The sequence below is a fragment of the Peromyscus maniculatus genome, chromosome 20 (genome assembly GCF_049852395.1).
Source record: "Peromyscus maniculatus bairdii isolate BWxNUB_F1_BW_parent chromosome 20, HU_Pman_BW_mat_3.1, whole genome shotgun sequence".
Classification (NCBI taxonomy): domain Eukaryota; kingdom Metazoa; phylum Chordata; class Mammalia; order Rodentia; family Cricetidae; genus Peromyscus; species Peromyscus maniculatus.
The window spans coordinates 47,549,428-47,568,924 of NC_134871.1; the positions used below are offsets into that span (position 1 = coordinate 47,549,428).

Consider the following 19,497-nt stretch of genomic DNA (forward strand, 5'->3'; position numbering starts at 1 on the left):
TAGCTTTTCTAAGATTAGGATTTTATTTTTATCTCTGTCGAGGAGCCTTAAAAATTTGAAGATAATTTATCATCAAAATAAAACTTTAAACCATAATTACAGTCTACAGAGAGACTAGGAACCTTACATTTCTGACCCTTTCCTAGTGTACCTTAACAGAATATGACAGTTTCTTATATGACTCAGTTTATCCAAAGAGCTAAAGCTTAACAAAGTTAGCAAAGACAAAGAGGCTAGACCTACATCTTCAAGTCGGTTTCTGCTAGACTAAATAGACCTTAGGAATTTATCAACCTCATTTATCAAACATATCTTGTTCATCAAACATTTTGTATCTTTTTTATATAATTTTTATTTTTATTTCATGTACATTGGTGCTGTGCCTGCATGTATGTCTGTGTGAGTGTGTCAAACCCCCTGGAACTGGAGTTACAGACAGTTGTGAGCTGCCATGTGGGTGCTGGGAATTGAACCTGGGTCCTCTGGAAGAGCAGCCAGTGCTCTTAACCATGGAGCCATCTCCCCAGCCCCCAAACATTTTGTTTCTTATCTAAGATTTTCTAGAAGCCTGGCGTTGAACACAGTGAGTAAAGACGTAAGTGGCTAAGACACGCATCTTTAAGTCTTTTGTTGTTGTTGTTAGGCTGAACAGACCTTTCCAACTTCGAGAATGTATAAACCTGAAGTTTATAACAAAAATAACATTTATTGTTAGTAAGTTCTATTTTCCATAAACAAGAATTGAAACAAGTTACATATACAGTATGCTGTAACAGATATATTTTTTAAACAAGAGTTGAATCCAAGTTACATACAAGCATGTTGTAGCAAATTAAGATGACCTCCTGTATAGGTTTTTTTTTTTTTTTTTTTTTTTTTTTTAACTATCAACCTATTGTTACAAGTTTCAAACTAGCTTTTTGTTACAGATTTTATGAAGTTCTTTAGACCAATGAATTTACAAATTGTGAGAGAAAGAGGGTTTACAAAACAGTCTTACAAACCTTGAGATTAAGTTTCTACTTTAGCAAAAGTGAGAGGAGAGTATTTAGAGAGTTAAATAAGACCAGGAAAAGGAGTGTGAGATGAGCAGCAGTCATCCCTGGTGGGAAGAGTTTGCTTTGTGGTTGTTTTAAAGTTCTTTGCATCTTTTCTTGGGGGTTTTGTTTTGTTTTCCTTCTCCCTGTTATGAAATCAGGTGGCCCGCCTGACCCAGGACAGAGATTTTATAGGAAACTTTTAAACAACCATGCTTGGGTCTGGAGAGGGAGGGCCATAACCCAACTCCAGAGACATTTTTTTTTTATACAGTAGAACAGAATAAAACAATTTTTAAAATATTATCCATGCCCAAAAGCCATTTGAGTTTCTGCGATTCTGAATCCAGATAGAGGGACTAGAGGAAACAGAGAGCTGGGAAGGCTCAGGGATGAGAGATTTCTGAGAGTGAAGCAGAGAAAGTTGAGATTTGGGATCGTTTGTTTGTGCAATGGCAGAAGTGGTTACAACCTGGGAGAATTTGGAACTGGAGTGCGCCATGGTTGGCCATGGAGCTGTACTGAGGCCAAGCCATTTGGTGAGGCTTAATGGAACCTCTGAGTCTGAGGAGGAAAGGAGGTTGGAGGGGCAGGTGAGGAGAGCCTGAAGGGGAAGACGTTGGAGACAGAAGTGAGCGGAGAGACAGAGCAAGCAGCAAAGAGAAGCAGAACGAAGCGGATGTGGGAGAGGCTTAGGAAAAAGGGTCACAAAGGAACTCCACCAGAGAGAGGATTCCAATAGAGGGAGAGGAGGAAGTAAGTACCTTCGCAGAGAGGTGTCCTGAATCACAGTGGAGGAGCGTGCAGAGCGATTCCATGTGATGGGGGCCCAGGAGGGAAGAGCAGGTTTCGGGAGACAGAGAGACTGAGAGGACACTTACCAAGTGGGTGAGGAGAGCCTGAAGGGGAAGGGCCTGTGGTTAGAGACACAAGTGAGCTGAGAGAGAGAGAGCAAGCAGCAAAGAAGGAGAGGGAAGAGGTGATGGGAGAGGCTTGGGAAAAGGGCCTCAAACAGAAACTCCACCAGACGGAGGATTCCAATGTCTCAGACGCCCAGGAGGACACAGAGAAGCTGCCCGGGTACCTGAGGAACTTAAACAGCAGATTCCAGTGAGCCGAGGAGAGGTACAGAGACAGAGCAGGGGAGGTGAGGAGAACCAAGTGGCTAGCTGTGGTTAGAGGCAGAGTAAGCTCCAGGTGTGATCTGAGAACGTGTTGGGAGGGACAGCAAGGATGGGAGAGAGAAGAGCAAGTGTCCTGGTGACAAGAATTTCAATCCAGGATGTCCTCAAGCAGACTGAGAGACTTGTCAGAGAGAAACATCCCAAATCACAAAGGCGAGGCATTCCTTTCAATTGGTGGGTGCCCAGAATGGAGAGAGAAGCTGCCCGATATACCACCAGTGTGACTTCCATAGCAGTAGTGAGCTCCAGGAGTTGACAGAGACAGAGCAAGTGACTTCCCGGTGACACTCACCTGAGGACAGAGCAGGTGGAAAAAAAGAAATGTCTGAAGAGACAGACTCTAAATTTTGAAGTCCAATATGGTGGGTGACAGGAACCAGCAGAAACAAATGATCCATACCTTATGAGAGTCAAATCAGCAGCTTGGTTCACTTAGGAGAAGTCCAGCACCTTGGAGAGGGGTCCATTTGTGCCCCTCTGGGTGTTGAGCACCAGATGTATGACGACATGACCACACCATGGTATGGTTACGGAGAAGGCTCTTATTGTAGAGATGAAAGACAGAACAGCCAGAGGATCTGAAAGCATCCTGAGCAGAGAGAGAAAGAACGAGATTGAACATGGCCAGCAGACTGGACATGGCCGGGGCTGTCTCTGGGGAGGGCAGGGGGCAGAATAGCAGGGGATAGAGGATAGAAAAGACAATGAGGGAAGCAGTATTAGAGCATGGAGGGAGAGAAAGAGCAAGCGAGCGAGTGGGAGAGTATGCTGAGGATAGCAGGGTTATGAGGAGAATGAGTAGCTGTGGGGAGAGGAGCCTGTGAGCTGGAGGGAGTTCAGGGTAGGGAGGAGGTGAGCAGGGCTAAGATGCCAGCATGACTGGAAATGTACAACAGGTACCTGTGATACTGGAAGAGGCTGACACCACAGGTAGCCATGTGTCCCTTCTGCCAAGAGGTAGGGGGACTGACTCCTTTTGGTAGAGGGGAACCAGCTTCTCAAGTTCCTGAGGAAGGCTGGCTTTTATGCAGCCACCAGGAATCCTCCTAGAGTTCAGGTTGAGCTCATTTCTGGATATTTGGACTGCCTTGTGTAGTTTCAGAGTTTCCTTTGGACCTAACAACCACCATCATCTTCATCATCATCATCGCTACATGAAATCAGACTTACAGAGTGGGGTGGTTTGAAAGAAAATGGCCCCCATAGGGAGTGGCACTGTTGGGAGGTGTGGCTTTGTTGGAGTGGGTACGGCCTTGTTGGAGGAAGTGTGTCACTGTGGGAGCGGGCTTTGAGGTTTCCTGTGCTCAAGCCACGCCCAGTGATACAGTGCACTTCCCGTTGCCAGTGGATAAAGATATATACCTCTCAGTTCCTTCTCCAGCACCATGTCTGCCTGCATGCTGCCATGTCCCGCCATGATGATAATGAACTAAACTTCTGAAACTGTAAGCCAGCCCCAATGAAATGTCTCCCTTTGTAAGAGTTGCAGCGGTCCTGGTGTTTCTTCATAGCAATAGAAACCCTCACTAAGACGTAAAGGAAGAGCATTATGATCTAGACTACAATTGGATGAATCGGGAGGAAATTATACTAAGTGAGATAAGCTAGGCACAAAAGGGGAGACACAGAGTGACGCCATTTAGATCAGGTCCCTAGTTAGTTAAGTTTACAGAGGCAGAAAGTAGAACGGTGGTTTCTGGGGACCAGGAGAGGAGGACTGGCATGCTGCTGTGGTGGTTCAGTTGGGAGAGATGGGAAAGTCTTGGAGGTGGGCAGTGGTGACTGCTGCTGGGTCACCTGAATGTACATAAGGCACTGACTGTGCACGTGAAAGCCCATGAGCATTCATTTTTGTGTATTTTATCTCGGTCCTTCCGAAAGCAGGCGCAGTGGGTGTACAGTGAGAGAAAGAGCAATGGCCACCATTAGAGACAGTGACTATACCAGGACCTACGAAGCCACCTCGGACTCAAATGTTCTGTTTCTTAACCTGATGGTGGATATCTGGGGGTGTAGATTAATAAATAAATTTGCTACACACTTGATATGAGTGGGTAAATTTATAAAGTTCTTAAATGTAAATACAGTAGAGAACTTTTTTAGTAATCTGGAGAAAAACTTAAGTCCTAGGTATAGAGGAGCCAAGTTCAGTGACATTCAAAGCAAGGTCTCGGGAACAAGATGGATCTGTCTTTGCCCACCCTCTTGTCAGACCACTCTGTGAGTGACATCGGTCAGGGCCTTGATGTGGGACAGCACAACCATGTCTGAGGTAGATCAGAGACACTTGACCCTCTCAAAGGCACACGGTTGGGACTAAGCAATGTCCAATCATCTTAGGAACACTAATTGACTGTGCCTTCCGTGTACACACACTTTTGTCAGGAGCGAGAGGGTCAGTGCTTAACTGAAAACTGACGTACACCTCTCCTTGTGGCTGTTAGGTCCAAAGCAGCAGCCCCCAAATGGCCGCGCTGGTGACATTGTCCTGAAGAGGAGGACTTTGGCCAGGTAATCAGAAGGAATGTTACTGGGTAAACAAGCCTAAAGGCAAGTTTCTGTTTACTGGAAAAGTAGATATCATAAGGCGGTTTCTGTTTACGAGAAACTTCCCTTACTTAACCCCAAAGGTCAACAACCTTGGACAAAGACATCTAGCTTCTGGTCAATCCACTTAGCCTATCTCAGCTGACACATAACATCTGCTTGCTCCCCACACCATGGTGCGCCTCTCTCTGCCTCCTGAGAGATAGATAGCCTTGGCAATTCAATCCCAGATAAACCCCTCTCTCCACCCTTTCATGAAGCAGCCTAGTCCGGCGGTTCTCGCCCTCGCTTGCAGAGCTCTGCCGCTTTGATCAGGTAAGTCAAGCAGCCCCTTCCTCAGCTGTCCCCTGCGGGCAGTCCTGCTGTGTGACGACGGTTCATCTTATGGTCACCTTGACTGGATTTAGAATCACCATGGAAACACAACTTCCGGTGTGTCCATGAAGGAGTTTCTAGGTGCAGTTGGCTGAGGTGGGAAGACCCATGGGAAATGTACATGGCGCTCTGCCGTGGGCTGGGGTCTCAGACTACATCCAAAGGAGAAAGCTAGCTGAGCACCAGGGGTTGGGGCTCTCCGCTTCCTGACTACAGACGGCCTCACACTCCTGGTGCCAAGGCTACCCCTCTTGACGGAAGTCCAGGGAAACCCTTTCTCCCTTACACTGCTGCTTCTGTCAGGGATTTGAACACAACACAGAGGAGTAACTAATCCTAGCTAGTTTAAACACTCCACGACCACTTGAAGAAAACGCTTGCATGACAACAGCAAGCCCGGCTGCTGTGGAAGCCATGACTGCTGCCTCCGGAGGCTTTGTGGCAGTCATCATCGCTCCAGGAAACTCACATTGGAGACCCGTGGTGGGTGTTGGCTTCTGAGTTCAGGCCTTCTGGTTTTCAAATCTCAAAACAACCTGAAAAAACCCCAAAGTCTCTGGTGTCAGGGAGGGATCCAGGCACAGAGCAATGGGCTAGGACCCCAAGGGTGTGGAAGAACGTGACAGTCTAAGACGCCCAGTCCTTGACTTCCGTGTCCCTCAGAAACCTCAGGGCATTGGCTGGGCCTCCATCTGGGGTGGAAGTCAGTCTCCCTGCATGAGGCCTACCAGGCACACTTTGGAAAGTGCTTAGGCCTGGAAACGGCACAGGTTTTAACACAAACCAGCTCCTCACCACAGTGAGTCTCCTGGTGGGCAGTGGGGTTAGGCTTTCCTGGGGGCAGTAAATGAAGCCTCTAAGTTCCCTGGTGACAGAAATCCTTGCCAGACTGGAAAGCTCTGAGCCCTGCAGGCCTCTTCCAGCCCTAAATCCACAAAGGAGCCAAGCAGATGCTGAGCAAGCACTGGCTACCTCACTTGGACCTCCGAGCTGAGAACTCTCCTCCACCTGGGCACCTGGTAGCCAGAGCTGGATTGGAACCCCTTCCTGAATTCCCAGCCCCCTGCCAAGCAGAAGAGGGGAGCTCATGGTGGGAGGCCCAGAGGGACATTCTTCAAGCCCGTCCTCTCCAGCTCAAGTTATTGCCTCCTGACCTTGCCACAACAAAAAAAGGCATCACACTGGGTAGAAGTACCCAAGACAACTCAGGGTCGGAGGCTTCTCTATGGTCACTCCAGTCTGGGATTTCCCTGCCAGGGTGGAGTATTGCAAGCTAAGCCTGGACAGCATGCCTTTCCTGGCAGGGAAAACACACACACACACACACACACACACACACACACACACACACACACACAAAAAAAAAAAAAAAAAAAAAAAAAAAAAGCTAGGTTTGACTTCCTGGCTGCCATGGGTTTAATGTCTTCTCTCTGACATGTCCCCCTCGCTGTGATGTACTGAAAACTCAGAGCATCAGAAGGGAGCCTTTGGCCTTCCATTGGGGAGTTCTTTTCCCCGGGGTGTTCCTGACAGCAGATCCCCATCTCTCCCAGCAAACTGCTCAGCATACAGCGACAGACACTTTGCTGTGGTTAAGTAAAAAGTGCCCAACCTGGTGGCTGTGGCAAAGGCAGGGAGGTCTCACATACAGGGCCTCCCATGAGTGCCCCCTAGAGGAATTTAAGGTGAGCAAGTTTGGCAATAAGATGTTTCTAGAATGGAGAGCGGTGGCCCTCTGTCAACTCTACCCTCTGTGCTGGCAGGAAAGGTAACACAGAATGTCCCCAAAAGCAAGCTGCTGTTCATGGACAGAGAAGGATGTCGTCTCTATGGAGAAGGATGCTGTCTTACCTGTCTTTCCGTGGTCTTCAGAGGCACCTTCCACAGCATTTTGATGGAACCCTTAACTGTCAGAGGACAAGCTGGTACCATTTTTAAGGGGCTGCTCCACGTCTGCCTTGACTTTTGAATGCTCACGGGCCAAGTCCACGGAGCCAGTCTGCGGGACAGCCCAGTCTGCCTCCAGCTACCACAAAACAGTTTGGGCACCATTATCCTCTGCCACCCGCCATACCCCGACACCCACCTGAAAGTGAGGAGCAGAGCAGGTTTGGAAATGCCCTGGGATGGAGACTTCCCGGATGCTTCTCTCCTAGAGGGCAAGCTGTGTGGGTTGTAGGTTTTGTTTTCACGGTGGCTGTTTGGGTGTTCTGTTTTGTTTCCATTTACAATGGGCATACATGTGTTGACGTAACTGGCAGAGATGAAGACTTCATGGGCGATTTTACCAAGGTGGAGTACAGGGAATTCTGCAAAAGTCCCCAAAGGATGCCAGTGCCCAAGTCATGCCAAGGGACAGTGAAAGGGTAGCACTCCAAACTCAGAGCTCACGTCTTAGGGGATTCAGACCTGCCACTCAACCGTGGACCGGACCACTGTCTAAGGGTCCTGCAGAGTGTGTGCTGGCCAGCCCGGGGAACCCGTTAGTGAGCCATTTCTGTCACAGACCTAGGACTGCCAGGAGCATCAAAGCCACTGGGAGCCTTGGCGGAGCCATGCATCTGCCCTTCCCCGTGCGAGCATGGGCTGGGTATGGTACCTGTGGCCCCGTGTGTGTTTAGACCCGTGGCCACTGGAATGAGCTTGGTCCCAGCAGTGAGCGCTGTGCTGCAGCAAACTTGCTTTTTCACAAGAGAGGGAACATCAAGACATTCCTTTGTCCTCTGTGGCGAGCTTTGTTCCAGTCCTTAAGATCTGAAAAGCTGGTGTCCTTGATGTTGAGGTATGAAGCCGATGAACAGCTGCAAACGTTTGTCTGCCTGATTCTGCAAAAGCATGAACAGTTGTATAGGTGTATATGTTAGCCTGATTTTATTCATGCTGTGACAAGTGCCACGACCAAAGTAACTTGGGGGAGGAAAGGGCTTACTTCAGGTCACAGTCAATCACGGGGTATGTCAGGGCAGAAACTCAAACAGAAGTGAGAAGCATGAACAATGGAAAACCGCTGTGTGCTGGTGGGCTGGATCCGAGGCTTGTGCTTATCCAACTTTCTTATACAGTTCAAGACCATCTGCCCAGGGCATGATGCCGCCCACAGTTGGCGGGGCCCTGAGATATCAAGGAACAATCAAGACAATTGTTGTGGATGCTCCTTCCTTTCGGAGGCAAGGGCAAAGAGATCTCTGTGAGTTGGAGGCCAGCCAGGCTGCACAGTGAGACCCTGTCACTAGCACAGAAGCAGTCAGGACAACCCCACCCTAGATAAGCCCACAGGTGAATCTGACCTGGACACGTCCTCATTTGAGTGAGACCCCATTCTCAGGGGACACTAGACTGGTCAAGTTGCCACTTAAAGCTGACTAGCACATGTGTGAAAATATGGAGACATATTAAACACATTTCCCTTATATAAACTATGGTAGATGATTATATATATATATATATATATATATATATATTACTTTAAGTGAGGTACTGTTTCTAAGGCTCTGACCTGCAAACCATAGGATACACTTCATAAATATGCCAGCGACTTTCATTTAATAAAGTGACCTGCACACGTAGTGGAAGCTTCGTCACTGCAGACCTTTGTCATTTGTAGGGGAGACCTCTAAGAGGCCTCTTGGGGCCACTAGCCACATGCATTCATTTGCACTTTGAGTCAAGATTTGAAATTCATTCCATGTTAGGCAAGGGATGGGTATCTGAAAGAGGCGGCCGGAGATGGGTGACACCCCCTGTGGTACACGCACAGCAAGGACTCTACAGGACCCTAGACCGACACCGTTCCCCAAACGAGGAGGTTGCCAACAGAGACATGTTGTCACTGGGGTATGAGCAAAGAATCAAGGGATTTCCTGTCAATTTTACATGTCTGGAGTGTCCTGTGTGGGTGGGGACAGTGGACGTGACCATTTCACTTATGTGTTGCACATGGAGTTATGGGATGTAGGGATGATGTGTTAATTTTCTCAAACATGAGGTATTTGGGGAAACAGTTATGCAATGTGTGAAGAGATACTGACTTCTTCGAATTTCAAGGCCACATCACATGGTGAATCCAGTGATCAGACAGAGGACACCTGCCTTGTGTGGCTGTCCCATGTTTACAGTGAAAGCCTCTCATGGGTTGACACGATTCCTCCCCAGTGCCATTTGGCACCAGGTACTATGGCATAGCTATTTCATGGGTGAAAAGAATTACAAGCACTTAATTTAACACCACTGTAAACCAAGGGTGTTCCAACTACCTGCTGTCCACCCCGTGGACTGTGTCTGTCACTCCCAGGCAGACTGTGGTTTTTTTTGACTTTCATTTTCTGATGAATAAAAGAAAATACCAAGTAAAACAGAACTTGCTGTGTCTGAAAATCAGGCATCTGCCCCCTCATAGACTAAAAGCATAAGATTTAAACACACTGATCTCCAAGAAAAGAACGATAAGGTCAGAGGTCGGCAGGTGGTTTTGAGCCTGCTCCTGACCCACTCTGCTCATTCTGAGCTGACGACTGTCCCCTGCCCAGGGGTCCCTCTCCTGGCTGTCCGGCCTCCTGCTTCTGCATTTCTGTACTTCTGGACTGGGAAATGAGAAATGACCAGTGTGTCACCGATGGTGCCCTTCTCTAAAAACAAAGGCCGACACCTCATCCACTGTATTTTTCCACTCATTGCTTTGTGTTTTCACATACTGTTTCACAATGTCACTCACACGCATTTTATCACTCACTTCTATGACTTCTCTTTTGGTGCCCCTTTAAATTTGCCCCGAATGAGCGGCTCTCTCACCTCATCGCAACCCCACCAGCCTCAGAGTTATTCATTCTTTTGTCCATTTATTTATTCACTTCACACCCAGTCAGGAGGTGCAAGCCATGGCTGGCCCTGGGGGAGGGGAATGGAGGTAGACCCTGACTTGCCCTAGGACCAAGTTGGGGGCAGGTCACAGTGGACTCTAAGGCAGGAACGAGAAAGGAGAGCAGACCCCCAGGGATCCAGAATGCTTCTGTTGCTTACCAAGGGTTGTGAACTTAGGTTTTTCCCTCAAAATCCTTCTGGTTTGTAGGTGCTTCTAGAAAAATACCACAAGGGGTCCCAAGGCTTGACAAGGCCACCTGTAGCTAATTTACATAAGGCCACATACTGAGAAGTGGTGCCCTTGGGGTCCACCCTAGTTCTGCCTGACTCGGGGCTCACGCTCAGGGGGAGGGTGACTATTGCCCCCTGTTCCTCCAGAGGGGTCGGGGAAGGTGGCATGGAGGAGACCATTCCTGGACTGAGACGTGAAGTGTATGTGAGAGCTGACCAGGAGGCGGTCGGGTACAGTGTCCTTGGCAGAAATAAATGCCGTGCGTATTATCAGAGACGCATGTCCGCAATTCTGAGAAGCCGGCGAAGCTGCTTATGAAAGGGCATTGGTGCTTCCTCATTCTGCTCTCTGTTTCCTCCCGACGTGGCAAAAATAGGAAGCGCCCAGGGCTCGCTGCTGCTTGGAGGCTCCCGAAGGAGGCTGCCTGAAGCCGATGCAGAGGTGAGGCTTCCTGCTGCAGAGCAGAGATGAGCTCAAAGGAGGGGTCGTGGGGTCTCCAGGACAGAGAGGGACAGGAGGAGAAGGAGCTGGGGTGGTATCTTGCTCCAGGGACCTGAGGAGGTAAGACTTGGCCCCCCGGGGAAGACTAGGTCGCCAACCCCGAGGCAGTTTGTAGGGGAGGGGGCACCCAGGACTGTACCAGCTGGGGACACAGCCAGAGCTCTGGGAGGGTAAGGGTTAGGGCTGCTCTGGGGCTCTGTGAGGGTCAGTTTCGTCACTGGAGGTCTGGTGGCAGGGAGGACTCCCCTGAAAGCTCTACCTGGGGGTAAACACCCTGTTCCATCTTACTCTGCCACCCACAAGTTAGTTGTGTCCTTGTCCTGGGCTTTCAGCCACCCTTCTGTGGGATAGGGAGAGTGGGAGACATAACCCCTCTGTTCTCAATTAGAAATGAAGGGAGGAGAAACAGAGAGAGAGAAAAAAAAAAACAGAGAGACAGACAGAGAGACAGAGAGAGGTGCTGGATAACCTGGTTATCTCTGGGCCCTTCCCAAGTGAGCTTGACAAGTTACATCCAGTCCCATGGGAGGTTCTATATCTCCTCCTCTATCTCCAACACTTCTTTATCCCAGGACCTATAGATAAGTTCTCTCTCTCTCTCTCTCTCTCTCTCTCTCTCTCTCTCTCTCTCTCTCTCTCTCTGTCTCTCTCTCTGTCTCTCTCTCTCTGTCTCTCTCTCTGTCTCTCTCTCTCTGTCTCTCTCTTTCTCTCTCTCTCTCTCATCACACTGTGCTCTCAACCACTATAATTTTAATAATAAATTACTCTGAACCATTGTAGGTCATTTAGACTCAGGACCAGATGTGTGTGTTCTGTTCCTAAGGTGCTGGCTGGGAGATGTCCCATCACACTGCAGGGGACCTGTCCCTGCTGGACGATTATACACTCAGCCCCTCTGCTGACTGGAGTCAGAGCCAGCCTGACCACTGTCACATCTCACAGCTCACAAACTGACTGGCTCATGCGTCCCTTAGGCTGTGTCCCACAGGTCGTACATTAACCCTTGTTTGAGAGAAATCTCATGACCTGTGAACCCAAGAATTTGCTTGAGGCTCAGACCCCTGCTCTGCTGAAACCCAGCACACAGTGCCTTTGAGCCTAATTTGGCAATGAAAAGGGACCTTCACCTACTTCTCTGTGGTGCAGCGCCTCTCCTCTCCCTACCTCTTTCTAAAGGGCTTTCAAAGAAGACTCCTTCTCTGTCTGGATGGGCTGCAATGTCGTTTCAGACCCTACCATGTGGTCGGCTCTAACAAGTCTTCTTTTGGACCCTGACATCCGGTACTGGAACCCGAGGGGTGTCGGTGATGCTGCCCCGTGAGTGCCTCCATTGCTGCCGCTCTCTCCTCATCTGACCCCAGACCTCCGTCCTTCCCTGGTGAGTCCCTGGGGTCTCCTAGGACATTCTGTCTGTCTGTCTGTCTGTGCCAGGAATCTTAGTGCTAAGTCACAGGGCCCACAGGGCCTGGGTATGTTCCTTCACCCAGGCTTGCTGAGTATAGAAACACCTGTTCTCAGGCTCCATCTACTGCTGGTGGCTTGGCCACAGTTAAGGAAAATGTGTCCCTTCCAGCCTTTCCTCTAAATCAGTGTTTCTCAACCTGTGGGGCGCGACCTCTTTGGGGGTCGTAAGGTACTTTCACAGGGGTTGCCTAAGATCATTGGAAAACACAGATAATTATGTTATGATTCATGACAATAGCAAAATTACAGTTATGAAGTAGCAATGGAAATAATTTTATGGTCGGGGTCACCACAACATGAGAAACTGTATTAAAGGGTCGCAGCGTTAGGAAGGTTGAGAACCACTGCTCTAGACCCTCTTGACCGGATTTTGTGATGGTATCACTCAGTCTCATCTGCCTAAGGACTCACCTCTCAGCTGCTTTCTGCAAAACTTCTACACACTTCAGCAGCCCTGGGAGAGATATATTAAAATTTATTAAACCTGAAATCCTGATTTCTTTAGCAACACTGACCACAGCACAAGTAGCCTGAAAACAGCTTCTTTGATTTTCCTAGGTTCCTTCACACTGTAAAAAGTAAGTGGCCCGAGACACTTGAGCATTCTTCCTCCTCCATAACTGACCCTCTGTCACCCTAGGACCACATTCCAAATCATAAAAGGATCCCATCCGCTCTCAGGGACACAACTCTCTTTCCTGTTCTGTAGGGCTTTTCCCACTGTGTCTCTGTTCACAGCCACTGCTTTTACTGAAACACTCACAGCAAATATGACCTGAAGAATTGTTTCATTCCCATGCCTTGAGATTTTCCACCACGGCAGAGGGTGAGTGCCGGGGTATAGGAAGGTGTGTGTGTGTGTGTGTGTGTGTGTGTGTGTGTGTGTATGTGTGTGTGTGTGTTCACACAGGGGACTGATTTGTGCCTTCACCAGACAGGTTCCTGGGCCTGGCTGTAGGGGTTTCCCTCCTTAGAGGCCCTGCCAGAACATTTTTGCATATTCAGATTCTAACTTTATTAATTCATATCTTGCTTCTTTGTAGTTTCATGGTGAGTAAACTTTGCACTCACCCCTGGTGAGTAACTTTTCCCCAACCCATTCATCATTTTTAGTTTTATTGTGCCAAGCTGCTCATGTCCCAGGACTGTGGGAGAGGGCATGGTTCATCAGTGTCTAATGTCAAAGACACAGACACCTGATTGACTAAGGGTTAGGATAATCCAGAGTCATGGATGCTGGCGACATGTTGCTGCACTTGTGTGTCTATAAGTGGATGTTCAGCAGTGGCTGCTTTTAAATTATCAAATAACATCTGGATAAGGAAGCTCAAATCCTCTGCTGAATTTGAAAAGTTCTGGCTTCAGCACACTCCACCTAATCTGACTTATTTTTTTTTTTTTTGAGGATCTCAGAAACATAGGCTTATTAACCATGGATTTGGTTTAGTGAATGATTTAAACAAAACAAACACTGCTTACAGAAGTGCTGTGTGAACACACCACAAACAAATAAACAAAGGAAAACCCCACAGTGGCCGTTTGGCATGCCAGTTAAGTCATTTCTAAGGAATGCATAGTGGAAAATGTCTGCAGCATTTAGACACAGAAGCGATGTAGAGGACCACACCCCTTTCAGATGAAGAAACCAACTCCAAAAGGTGTGGGCGTTTGTCCAAAGTCACCAATACCATCCCATTGGTATAAACCAAGACAAAATAATCCACAGAAAATACCAGTAGTTCTAATGTGACTCTCAACGTCAATGTACCAGTCTTGGCTCCCATTAGAATATAGTTATTTTTTCCACACTAGTATTCTAAAAACCAAGTTTCCATATATAACATATTTATATTGTGTAATTTATATATATAAATTACAATACAAGCAGGTGTTGGGCTGTTGCTCCCGAACAGGGTGCCAAGTTCACCTCTTTCCATAAGAACTGATGGGATGCAGAGGACTCTCCCGGCTCGCCTCTTGGCCAGCTCCATACTCGCTTCCACAGTCTTTGGTTAGTGAGACCCGTCAGCTCTCACTGCTGTGCTGTGCCCACTGTTCAGGAACCTCTGGCAGAGTCTCTGGGCTCTTCACCAGCATCTGGTCTCCTTTCGTTCACTGTCCTCCACTGGAGTAAAGCTTCCCCCTCAGGGCCAGGTTTCCTTTCCTTTTGAGATGCAAGGGATGATTCGCCTCACTCCAGACAGGCTGCCTTTCTCAGGTTCCCCAGCATCAGTCAGTCTCTCCTACTCCAGAAACCCCTTTCCCACTTTGCTATACACACAAGGAACCTTTCCCACCACACTTTCTCAGGCTCTCCGCCCTGGCTTTGTCCTGTTTTGTTCCTTGTTTCCCCTGAAGACTGGAATAGTTCATGTCCTCTTGGTCGCTGGTCTTGCAGGTCTCTGACTTGAGTCATATCTCAGAGGTATGTTTAAAATATTAGCAGTGGAGTGGGGGGAAGAGGGAGAACAGGAGGATCTGTTTTTGGTATGTAAAATGAATAGAAAATTTCTTAATAATAAAAAGTAAATAAATAAATAAATAAATAAATAAATAAATAAATAAATAAATAAAGTATTAGCAGGTATTGTCATCCCACTGAAAAAGCTTAGAAAGGCGATGCCCCCCTCCCCTCCGAGTCTCAGTGCACAGGATGGAGTTCCCCTTCGTCCTGCTTCATGGTCTTCATCCACATGTTTGAGGGCCAACCCAGTTAGTCCATGTACACGTGTTTACTTACCTGTGATGAAAATACAGTTCCCTGGGTTTCTGTTCTGTTTTTCCTTTGTCAGGGTTAGGATGTCCAGTGTCACATAAAATGTTTCCATCAACTGTCACTGTTTAGTTTGCTCTGTGTGTGTAATCATGGATGCACGGGTGCACATGTACATTCATGTGGAGGCCAGACGACACCCTTGGGTGTCCGTCCTTAGGTACAGTCCACCTTCTTTTGCAGACAGAGTCTCTCGCTGACCTGGGACTCAAGTAGACGAGGCCAGCTGGTCGACGAGTCCCTGGGATCTGCCTTTGTCTCTGTGCCTCCTCAGTGCTGGGACCAAAAGTGCATGCCACCTCACTGAGCTTTATCTTCATTGGCTTCTGGGCCTTGAACTCAGGTCCACATGCTTGCAAAGAAGACCCTTTACCCCCCAGCCTCTGCTCCCGCCTTGTCTTCTGGTTTGGGTTTTGTTTTGCTTGTGGTTTCTGGTTTCAACGTTTTACTCAACCCCCAAGATTAAAGATGTGTTTTTAATGCTCTTCATGTTTTAGTTTTGAGTTTCAGATCTTTAATCTTCTCTGGATTTGGAATGGAGGGTATGATGCAAAGAAACAGTTTAACTTAAAAGCATGGTTCCATCATTAACCACAAGTCACCAGTCACAAGTGTTCAGAACCTCTCCCTCTCGGTGGCTGGAGACAGCATTCCATTTCTGAGATCTGACACACTTGGTTATATTCCTTATCATTTTTATTTTTTGCCTTCTCTGCAGTTACTTCTTTTTCTTTGCAAATGTATCATGCCTCTTTCTTCTGTTTCTTCTGATTCAGAATCAGCTCATCCAGGGCATTAAAAATCCTTCTATATCCTTTATTTCTGTTGTACTGAGCGTCAGGATTGTTCTCAGCATAACTGGTCACTGGAGACAGAGGTGGGACTTTCTCCCATGCCTGCCTTGGCCAGGAGGGGAGCCCTACAAGTCCCCTCTGGCTCTGGCACTGCCCTGGGTTTCAGGCAGACACACTCAGGACATCAGAACAGTTTGCAGGTTAACCATTTCCGTTGTCCTGTCAAGTATACTGGTGCTATTGTCTCTTGCTGGGGATACACTGAGTAGACTTCTCAGCGACCCTCCTTCCCTGATCAAACGTTCCTTATATGACCACCATGTATGCTCCTTCAACAAGTCAGTATCCAAAAGACTTGTGGAATTTTTTTTTGCCTGGGGTAAATTTCTGTCTGCTACCCACCCCCCAAATATTCTATTTCTTCATAAACTCAGGAATTAGGGTGAAGTAAGTTCTGTTTTCCCCCTTTTTCTCCTCAGCCTTCCTCTCTCTACGCTTACCCTTCATCCTCAGTGACTTTTAACCCTTACTTGTTCTGTTTTGTTTAAGACAGATTCTCACAGTGTTGCCCAGGCTAGCCCCAACTCCTAGTCTTAAATAATCTCGCCTCAGCCTCCCTAGTAGCTGGGACTGAATGCACACCAAGGCCCTGACTCAATCCTTGCATGTGAACAACCCCTCCTAATTATAAACATAATTCTACGCCAGCACTTGGACTTAATTAACATGTTGTGTCCTCCTAAAGGCAGTTTTCATTTCTCCCCCACCTCAGCCTCAAAGCCGCCCCCCTCCCCCCCCCCTTAGTCATCTGAGCTTTGGCCCCGCCCTCCCCACAGCTGTGTGTTCTCACTGTGGCTTCACACACTGGTTTTTCTTCCCTGCTGAACTAGTGTCTCTGTTCCGATATGGCATGCTGGCTTGCTTGGAATCTGTCTTTCCTGAAGACAAACAGCTAAAATAACTTTTTCAGGAAATATCTGAAGATTCTTCCAGGCTCCGTGTAACCAAAACTTTGGTTGACCCTGAACAGCAAGTAAAACTTGGTCTTTTTGACTTGTTTTTAGTGTTGTTTATGTGGTACAGGGCACACATGGACCTCAGCATGTGTGGAGGTCAGAGGATAATTTTCTGGGCTCAGTTCTCTCCACTATGGAACCTGGGACTTGAACTCACATTGTCAGGCTTTTGCAAATACTTTTACCTGCTATATCTCCCTGTCTCCTCAGTGTGTGGTTAGAATCCAGGGTCCCTCCTGAGAAACTGTGTGCCAATGTGACCTTTGTCCTGCTGGAAGCAGCCTGCTGTTCGTTTCCTTCTGGAAGCTTCTCTAGATTACCCTTCTATTCTTGAAAGACTGAATGTTCACATTAGTTTATAAGTGAATGTCATGTTACCATGGGGGACCTTCAGGGTTTGAACTCGGTCTCTGTCCCTTATCCAGCAGCTCCCTCTTTGAGTCAAGTTTCTCCCTCTTGTTTCTGGGTTAGCAGACAGCCATCTCCTTTAAATCCAGAGGGCATTTCCTGGTACATTTTGCTTGCATATAGAAACTCTCACAAATGGTGCATAACTCCACAGGTATTTAATTTTCCCCTCACATAAAGAGACACCAGGAGCAGATCTTGGGCTGTGGTAGTCACTCCAGAGTGACAAGAGGAAGCCTGATTCTCTTCCTATTGCACATTCCTTGCATGTGGCTTCCATCCTTATCTCATGATCCAAAACGGCTGCTGGAGTTCCACCCATCACTTCTGAGATATAGGTTAGAAAATGAAAGAAAAGAAGAAGGGAAACTAAATCAGACCTCTTCCCTCGCAAGTCTGTGTCTTTTAAGTGGCCTTTGGGAAAGATACATCTAGGGCTCCACTCACATCTCCCTGGACAGCATTTAGTTTTGAGACCATGCCTAGTGTCGGGAGAGAGTGAGGACATTGTCTTTTATTCTGTGCAAACTGAGACAAGAAGGCAAGGCACAGCTGGGCAGCTGGCACATGGGCACATGTGTCCCTGATCCTCTGCCTCTGCTTGGTTTCTTTCTCAGAGCTTCCATGGTGCTGCAGACCGTGTCCCCTGCCTGTCCATGTCCTCACCTTCGCACATCCTCCCCAGTCAGGTGCTTGTCTGTGGGGTCCCTTCTGTGACTGACCCATCACTGCATGATTTTCCAAACCCCTGGGTCTCTGTCTTCAGACATCTTGTTTTGACAACAGCAGTCTGTTTAAATGGCTCTCGGCTCTGCAGTAACCAAGGGTGCAGGCTCGGAACTTCAACTTTTCCTGTCCTTGGGCTCTGTCTGGTAATAAAAGTATGTCAGAGCAGTCTGTGTTGGAGCAGACACAGGACACGTCCACCACCACCAATCAGGAAATACGACCTCCCAAGGAAGCACAGTCGAGTGGGAGAGACCTAAGCTACACCTGGGCTCAGTTCCAGCCTGTCTCTCACAGCTGTGACATCATGGACCTGTCACTCAACATCCCTGTACTGTTTCCTGTCTGTAAGGACTGTAACAGTTGCCTCATCCTGATGTGTTAATTTTTGCAAAGCTCTTTGCCCACTCCCAGGCTGATGGTGGGCATTGAACCTTAGTCGGGTGTTAATGTAAATTCTCTGTACATATTTAAATACTATCATGAATTCTCTGTGCGTATTTAAATACTAATGTGAATTCTCAGTGCCTATTTAAATACTCTTCTCCTATTCATCGACGACACAACTCTGTTGTCGTTGCAGTCGATGATGGAAACTTGCTCTCCTTGATTTAAAGTGCTAGGGACTGAGTACCCATGTCCCCTAAAGTCTTATGTTGAAACCACATAGCCAATGAGAGGATGGAGATTGGGCCTTAGGGAGGGTGATGGGGTCTCAGGATCATAGCCCTTTAAGGGGATCAGTGCCCTTATATCAGACATTCCAAGAAGCCCCCTTGATGCTTACACATGGTGGTAGCAGTGAGAAGCCATGAGGAAGAGGCCTCATCAGGTCTCAACCCTGCGTGTGCCTTGCTCTTGGCCTCATCACTTTCCAGAACTTCAAGAAATAAATGTCTGTACTTTTTATGAAATGTTGCGTCAGTGGTGTTCTGTGACAGAAATCCTCCCAGATTAAGACTTTGGGGTATCTTTGTAGGGTTTTGTTTTGGTTTTGTTTTTTTTTTTTTTCCATGTTGTCCTTTGCTAGGTGACTCTGCTGACTTTATAAAAGGCAGGGGGTTGGGCTTCCAAACACCTCCATCACTCTTTGTCTCAGAATCCTTTGATTCCTTTAAGCTTAGACAGCTCAAGGGTGCAGGCCTCAACGGTTTGATGTGACTGCATCCTTAGTCTGTAATTTCTTAATTAGCCTCACGTTTGGGGAGTGGTGTGGGAGAGAGGTTTGGGATTTGTGTGTGTGCCGCTGTTATGTGTCTGTCATCTTATCATTTTCAAATGGAATATTCCATCATTTTACATGTTTACTGATTCTTCTTCCATTTATGTAGAGCCTTCAGGGGTAAAATAGCACTTGTTCTAGTTAAGGTGTCCACTGACTAGATAGGTGGATGATTGCTAGGCAAGAGATAGGTGAGATAGATAAGATAAGGCAAGATAATTGATAGACAGACAGACAGACAGACAGACAGACAGATCTATACATAGGTAGATAGATAGATAGATAGATAGATAGATAGATAGATAGATAGATAGATAGATAGATAGATCTATACATAGGTAGATAGATCTATAGATATGAA

The 19,497-nt window shown here is 47.5% G+C and overlaps 1 protein-coding gene across 7 annotated transcripts in view; it reads left to right on the forward strand.

The window, feature by feature from the left end:
• Positions 1-4,930: 4,930 nt before the first annotated feature.
• Positions 4,931-19,497, forward strand: part of LOC102921388 (cytokine receptor common subunit beta) — a 32,100-nt gene continuing 17,533 nt past the window's right edge. The window contains exons 1-3 of one of the 7 annotated variants that reach the window (XM_076556303.1): positions 4,931-5,083; positions 10,609-10,673; positions 11,963-12,111. The gene's annotated coding sequence lies outside the window, so the exon portion shown is untranslated. Of the gene's footprint in view, positions 5,084-10,278; positions 10,674-10,737; positions 10,794-11,909; positions 12,112-12,300; positions 13,024-19,497 lie in introns of those variants that run through there. The other 6 variants (XM_076556308.1, XM_076556306.1, XM_076556302.1 and 3 more) reach the window with 6 other exon arrangements.